General features: G+C 48.8%; 1 non-coding gene across 1 annotated transcript; it reads left to right on the forward strand.

Annotated features, from left to right (window-relative positions):
• The first annotated feature begins 6,419 nt into the window (after nt 1–6,419).
• LOC117717391 (small nucleolar RNA SNORA48) lies at nt 6,420–6,562 on the forward strand. The gene has a single exon (XR_004607887.1). It is a non-coding gene; the product is annotated as a small nucleolar RNA SNORA48 (small nucleolar RNA).
• Nucleotides 6,563–7,546: the final 984 nt, after the last annotated feature.

The raw sequence follows: 7,546 nt of genomic DNA on the forward strand, positions 1-7,546 counted from the left end.
TTCACAGCAATGAAACCCTAAGACATAGGGTTTCTCTGTGTAGCCCTGGAACTCTGTGTACAGACCAGGCTGGCCTTGAACTCACAGAGATCCACATGCATCTGCCTCCCTAGTGTTAGGAGTAAAGGCGTTGTTGCCACCACCATCTGGCTCATATATATTTTAGTCAAGTAAGAATATCTATGGGAAAATGCTTAATAAACCCCAAATACCATGGCACAATTATCACCAGACAAGGATTGGGCCTGTGCTCAATGGACAGTGGCTTCAAGAAGGAAGGCACATAAGAGCTATAAAGGAAGGAAACACCATAACCAAACAGCTCCCAGCAGGACAGAATCCTGATGTACCCCAGGCTGGCATCAGCTTAGTGGATGGCTCAGATGAGCCCATCAGTGCTCTGAGTGACACCCCGAGGGAGGACAGATCTGGTAGGATCTGAAGGCAGAGTATAGTCAATCTAGGGACAGATGTTCCTGGCAAATGACAAGGTGTGCTTGACGGATTGACGTAGTGTGCAGTTCAGAGTTTAGTGTGCAGTTCAGAGTTTAGTGTGCTGGCGGCTGTTATCATGGAGATCTGAGGGTTCAGTTGTGTGTGACCTCAGCTGTGACAGCAATTGCTAAGAATGTCAGCTACTAATGTGTTACCATTGCATGGTGTGATGTCAGGGGGGCCTCAGGACAGACAACCTGTATGTAGAACAAATGGAGCCTGGGGACAAGCGTCATTTGGCTTGCTAGAACCAGCTTACAAAATATTTACATTTTAAAAGGACAATTTACATTCATAGTGGGCATAATTCACAGAAATGAATCGTTCAGAAAGACCCTGCTTTCTAACTTCTAGTGAAAACTTGGGAGCTCACTTGGGGCCCTTGTTTTCTTGACGGTGCATTGGCTGTCTCTCTTAGGATGTCTTTGTAGTCTTCTGTTCCCACCATTCCTGATGCTATGTCTTAGTCTCCACAGAGGTGGGGACTAGCTGCCAGATTCACCCTGACTTAGTTCACTCCCTCTAGCTACTGACCGAGGGCCTGTGCCCTCCTGTTGAACGCCTGGTAGGTCAAAGTGCAGCTAGATGGCTTCAGTCTGTGTGGAAAAGCCCACTTAAAAGCAACAGCATGAAGCCAAAGCCCATTCTCTGCTACGGGAAAATTTCAAACATGCCCCAAAGTAGAGAAATGGCACAGTTAAGCTCTGAGTGTCCATGGCCGTGTGCAACATTGTTTCACCTCCATGTCCATGGCCGTGTGCAACACTGTTTCACCTCCGTGTCCATGGCCGTGTGCAACATTGTTTCACCTCCATGTCCATGGCCGTGTGCAACATTGTTTCAGCCCTCTGCCCACCACTCCAGTATGTCCAAGGAAATGCAAACTGTGCAGTAGTTAAGCAACAGATAAACTTTCTATTTTAATTTAATTTACTTATTAAACTTTTAAAAATGTTTCTTTTATTTTATGTGTGTGTGTTGCCTGCATGTATGTATAGGTACCAAATGTGTGCCTGGTGCCCAGGGAGATCAGAGAAGGCCTCAGATCCACGGGAACTGGAATTACAGATGGTTGTGAGCTGTTATTCACGTGCTGGGAACTTACCTAAGTAGGATTCACTACAAGAACAGCAAGTGCTTAGACCATTCAGACATCTCTCTATCCTATTTATTTATTCTTGATAGGGTCCCATGTAGCTCAGGCTAGCTTCAAACTTGCTATGTAGGTAAGGCTTGCCTTGACTTTTTAATCATATTGCCTTCATCTCCCAAGTGCATGTACCACCATACCTGGCTCCCCGCTTTACTTTTCTCCCTCTGCCTCTTTCTTTCTCGTTTGGACAAGGACTTGGTGAGTAACTTAGCCTAGGTTGCCCACTTTAAGTCAGATATTCTCCCTCCCTCTCTATTACCCTCTCTCTGAAGTTCATTAAACACAAAACAATACCCTCCATCTTTACTGAGGTGGCTGACCATATCTGCTTCTGAACTGGAAGGCTGGACACATTCTTGACTGCCAGCTCTAGGTGTTTGTGTACATGGACATCCTTCTTGGCTTCTGTTCTAAAGAATCATCTACAACAAAAGTACTTTGGATTTAAATGAGAGCGTTTATTAGAGAGTGGCAACTACAGAGAAACAATAGATAGATAGCAAAATATTATCAAATTAGGTACTTAAAACCTTCAGCAGAGGGGCTGGAGAGCTGGGTCAGAGGCTAAGCACCTGCTGTTTTCTCCGACAACCAGCGCAATTCCCAGCACCACATTATAGGGCTCACAACCTCCTTAGTTTGGGCTCCAGTTGCCCTCTTCTGGCCTTCTTGGGTACCTGAACTCACGTGTACAGACCTACCATCCCCAACACATAATTTAAAATTAAAAAAATCCATCTACTCCAGCAGAGACAATTGGAGTAGCCCAGTTGAGCGTACAAGCGTGAGGTAACACCATGAAATCAGTTTACAAACATCCAGCAGAAACTGACCGGGGAAGAGAGTGCCAGGTGGAGCTGAGATAGTGTCCCAGACAGAGCAGACTATCCTCTTAGGAGAGGCTTCCAAGGGAAAAAAACCCGACCAACCAAATAGCAGCAGGCAGAAGCAGCACCATGACATCAGGTGCTTACAATCATCCAGGGGAAACTGAGGCAGCCAGTTGGCATTCCTAATGGAAAGAGTCCTCTGTGGCTTCTCCATGGCTGAACTGGCCGTGCCTGAACTTCTGGCTTCCTGTTCCCACGGCAGGCATTTTTATACCATGGGATAAGAGGGTCACTCCTGCTGCACGTGGCTTACCCGTGAGCAGTTCTCAGGGACAGCATTTTTACTCTGGGTTTCTTTTGCTGCTCTCCCCTCTGACACAGAGATGGGGCAGTGGAATTCATGCCCAAACAAGGGGTCTTATAGGACACTTTGAGACAAACATGTTTATACAGAAATGGAGAAGCCCACTCTGCTGACAGAGCCAGCTCCTTGGTGACCTCAAACAGCAAAAGGCAGGTTGCCAATATAATGTACATCGTAGCCTTCATCGTTGCCTAAAAAGGCTTCATAAACATCCCGCTGGCTATCCTTGGGCGTCAACATCATGACAGCTGTTGCAAGGGACTGAGGCTGAGATTGGAAAGGAAAGTGGGATTAATTCTTTTAAACATGCACTAATTCTCTTTGATCTCACTTGTTAACTTGATGTAGACTTGGTTGGCCTGGATCTCGTGCATGACCCTCCTGGCTCTGCCTCCTGAGTGCTGGGGTCCTGTCCTGCACCATCACACTTGACTGGTTCTCATATTTTGAAACATGTTAACAGATTCTTCTTCTAACCTAAGTACAACTGTATTGATTCCTTGAAATCCAACCACGGTGAGTTCTTTCTTCACGCTTCCCATACACGTATTTCATTTGGAAATTATGCCTGTGGCAGGGGCGGGGTAGCCTGGAGATATGGCTCAGTTGCTACTGTGCGTGTTTTAGTGTGCACAGAGCCTTTGATTTGACACCTCCAGCATCACAGGAAACAGGAGTGGTGGTGCAAGGCTGTAATCACAGCACCTGGGAGGTTGAAGGAGAATCAGAAGTTCAGGGTCTGGGTCAAAAGACTCAGTCTCAAAAAAAAAAAAAAAAAAAAAAAAAACAAAACCAAAACCAAAACCAAACAAACAAACAAACAAAAAAAAAAACAAAACCACGTGGGGAGGAGACATTGATTTCACTGTTGTACCAGAAGTCAATACAAGGTTCCCACCAGGCCCTGGATTCTCTGTAGCTGAGCCTGGCAGGAAGGTGCTACACCTGAAGCCATCGTGCTGGGCGGGCACAGTTGAATCGCCAGGGAGATCCAGGCGGAGAGAGGCTGGGAGAATGAAAGTGTTCTCACAGAGATCTGTCTGACTCTGCATGTGACGTTACCACTGTCCAAAGGTCCCACGTGTCTAAGCTGGCCTCTGCCCACTTACCTACCTATTACTCGGCCCTGACTGGTTGAGTGCAGCTGCACACCCCACCCCACCCCCGTTAACTCTTGCTTCGTATACTCTTGAGCATCTCAAACTCCATGTTTGGGGTGCTGTAGACACAGCCCTCGAAAGGCTGAAGAAGGAGAATTGCCACATGTTTAAGGCCAGGCAGAGCTGTATGGCGAGTGAGCATCACACTATCCAAGGCTGTCCCCTAGAACCCAGTCTCAGCCAATGGAGGGCCCAGATCACATTTATCCAAGCGCTAATGGTTCATCTCCCATCGGTCAGAGATTCGGGTCCATGGTGCCAGTCAGTAAGTCCACAGCACATGAGGAATGAACAGGGAGCACGATATAGAAGCAACACGTGGGCACAAACCCTAAAGCTAAGTCAAGAACTATTGCTCAGTTTTCACGCTGTGGGGTATGCTGGGCCTTGGACCCCGGGGCTTACTGTCTTCCTGAAGAGCGTGCCTTACACTGGGCTCTAGGGAGGACCACGCTGAGGAGCATTGCAGTGTAGCTGACAAACGCAGGGATACATGAGACCTGCCTGTACGCATGTGGCCATGCAGGCTCCCAGGTGCAGTCCTGGGCTTGTTGTACACCCAGGAAGCTGGATGTGGAAGAGAGGTAAGGACTAGGTGACCAGTTCTGAGAAATCCCCTGAGCCCCACAAACCAGCCACCCTAAACTGAATGAGTTCTGAGAGGGACTAGCAAACTGGTTTTTGGTGGGAGCTGAGGTAGGAAAGGTTCTTTTCCTAGGATGTGGATTTTAGCTTTTCTCAGTCCTGCCTTTGTACACTCTTGGGTTTCCTAGACACTCAACCCAGAAGGAAGGAGAAAAACAAAATACAGTTTTTAAAAAGTTTCATCTGTAAGTCTGCAGTGCACACGTGTGTGTGGGCTGCCCGTGCCTGTGAGTGTGTAAAGACCAGAAGAAGGCATTAGACCCCTATGTGCCGGATTAGAGGTTTGGGCAGGACGTTGGCTTGTTATGTAGGTTCTGGGATCGAAACTCCAGTTGTCATGATGGTGTGACAGGTGTCATCTCTGAGCCGTTTCTCCCTGAACAACGGCACAAAGCCAACCACTACTATCTGCTTTCCCGAAACGTTTGCTATTCCCATTCTAGAGGAAGCACACTAAGACACCATAAGGTTATATAGCTGCTCAAGCTCAGAGGGGAGCTGGGAGTGAGGGAGTCTGCCTGACCCGGAACACTAGGCTTTAGTTGGATAGGTGTTTCTTTGGGCCTTTGGAAAAGCTGTGCCTGGCTGGTCAGTCTTTTACCACACGGTGGCGCTGCTTCCCTGCCCCAGAAGGTTTCTTAAAATGGGGCTTAGGCCATTGATTGGGATTTCATCCTCAGCCTGCAGGGCCTCCTAGGGCCCCTCTGTAGCTTTAACATGGACCATTTCTCTCCACATTCCCAAACACAACACCAGAAAAACATAGAGCAGCTCCCACACACTCTTTTAGCATAGGCTTGGGGTAGAAGAACCAGGTCAGAACAGGAGAGTCCCAAGTCCTGAGGACCCAATTAGATGAAAAGACAGACCGAGTGTCTCTGCCTGCTGACCACAGGCTGTCTTGTTGGGCCACTGGAGTGGTCCCCATGTGTATTCTCATTGTACCTACCATTTGGGAAAATAGCTATTTGTTTTCTCTCCAGATGTTTACATAGGAGTGTCCAAGGGCCTAGGCTGGGACCAGCCCTTTGAGATTCTCATCAAAACCAACTTCACAGCAATAAAACTTTAAGCCTTTTTCACAGCCCGGACCATATCTTCTTGTGACCTTAGCTGCTTAATGGTGGCCCTGGCCTGTGTGATATGAAGTTAGAACACAAATCTGGGTGTGCAGCTGAGTGTAAGTGCTGTGTGCAAGGCCCCAGGTTTGATCCTTGGTACTGGAGGATACATGTATAGGGATATGTACATCTGAATGCAAAGGCTGCAGCTTAATTCTTGAGAATTTTCTAGAATAGGCCTCTCCAGGATATCCTTAGCTCCTTAGCATGGCAGAGGTTATCAAAGCACCCTGGAGAGCAGGTGGTCATGGGAAAGAGGGATGAAGAAGGATAGAGGGGGCTTTGTGAAGGGTGACGTAGAACAGGGGCCACTAAGGACGCTTACTTGACTTTATAGCTCTGCCTTTCTCTAGTCTCTGGACTGAGGGCTGAGGCAGAAATTCCCCTTTGAACATTTTTTTCCTCTCCACAGTCCTGAATTTTCATCTATAGCTGGGCCTGGCAGTTCATGCCTATAATCTCAGTACTTGGGATGCTGAAGGCAGGAGGATTGCTGTGAGTTAGTTTAAAGCTACTCTGGGCTACTCAGTGAGTTCTAGATGAGCCTAGGTTAGAGGATGAGACCCTGTTGGGAAAAAAAAAAAAAACAAAGATAAATAAATAAACAAAATATTTTGAATTTGCCAATTGGTCTCATAAAGTCAATTTAAATGCCACCTTGGCAATGGGCAAAAGGGCACCTCGTTAGTGATGTTCTTGTATCAGTCAGGGGCAGAGCAGATGGCAGGCCTTTGTTCATCCTAGCTTGATGCCTGGCTTGGTGGCCAAAGCTGTCTTATGCCTAGGACTCATAAAAATCAAATCCAGGTGGCACAGTGTGAGAAGAAGAAGATGGACAGAGACCTAAGGACTGCCATGACACCTACAGACCTGCTCTCCTGCGTACAGGACAGGTGGGCCACAGATACCCACTTACCCCCACACGCTGCACATTAGGATGGAGGGTGCCACCCAGGGGCCAGCCTGCAGCAGGAGCCACCACAATGTGTGGGTCTGTGGTGCTCAGATGGGAGAGAAAGAGAAGAGAAATAGAGCTTGCGCATTCTATAGAGAGATGGAACCAGAGACTGGAGTGTGGAGAGAGGCAGCCTGTTGTGAGTGCCCAGCCCTTTACCTGGGGCCGTGGTGAGGTTCCAGCCTGGGCTGTTGCTGAGGAACATGGCTAGGCCTGTGCAGCAGCAGGGGTCCGTGCTGATGCCCATGGTTCATATTACCATTACAGAGCACCAGGATGTCCCTGGTCCAGGCAGCCACTGGGGATCACATAGTTGTCCAGGGACTGTGCATAACTGGACCCACTCCTCATTCAATGTAGCACCCTGTAGCTGGCCCCATCTCTTATCTGTGGCAGCACTTGGGAGAGCGGGCCTTGAGCCTTGCCCGGGGCCACATGGTGAAGCTGACCCTGGTGGCAGGGGTGTAGGTGAACTGGCTTCCAAAGGCATAAGTACGGGAGAGCTGACCCCACCACTCATCTGCTGTGGGGTAGTGAGGGCATAGAGGTGATGCCTCCACCCCACTACCTGCCCCTTGACAACTCCAGCAGTCAGGAAATCTCCCCACAGGGTCATGAGCTCAGGAGAGCTGGCCCTGCCCCTCACCAGCTGCAACACTTGGGAGATTGGGCCCTGCTCCTTGGCCTCTCAGCAGATGCAGCACTTGGGAGAGCAAGCCTTGTGTCTCTCCTGGGCAGCACAGAAGGGTTGACCCTGGTCAAGGGAGTGCAAGTGAGACAGACCCAAGGGTGAGAGCCCAGGAGAGCTGGCCCTGCCATGAGG

Source organism: Arvicanthis niloticus, chromosome 11, assembly GCF_011762505.2.
Source record: "Arvicanthis niloticus isolate mArvNil1 chromosome 11, mArvNil1.pat.X, whole genome shotgun sequence".
NCBI lineage: Eukaryota > Metazoa > Chordata > Mammalia > Rodentia > Muridae > Arvicanthis > Arvicanthis niloticus.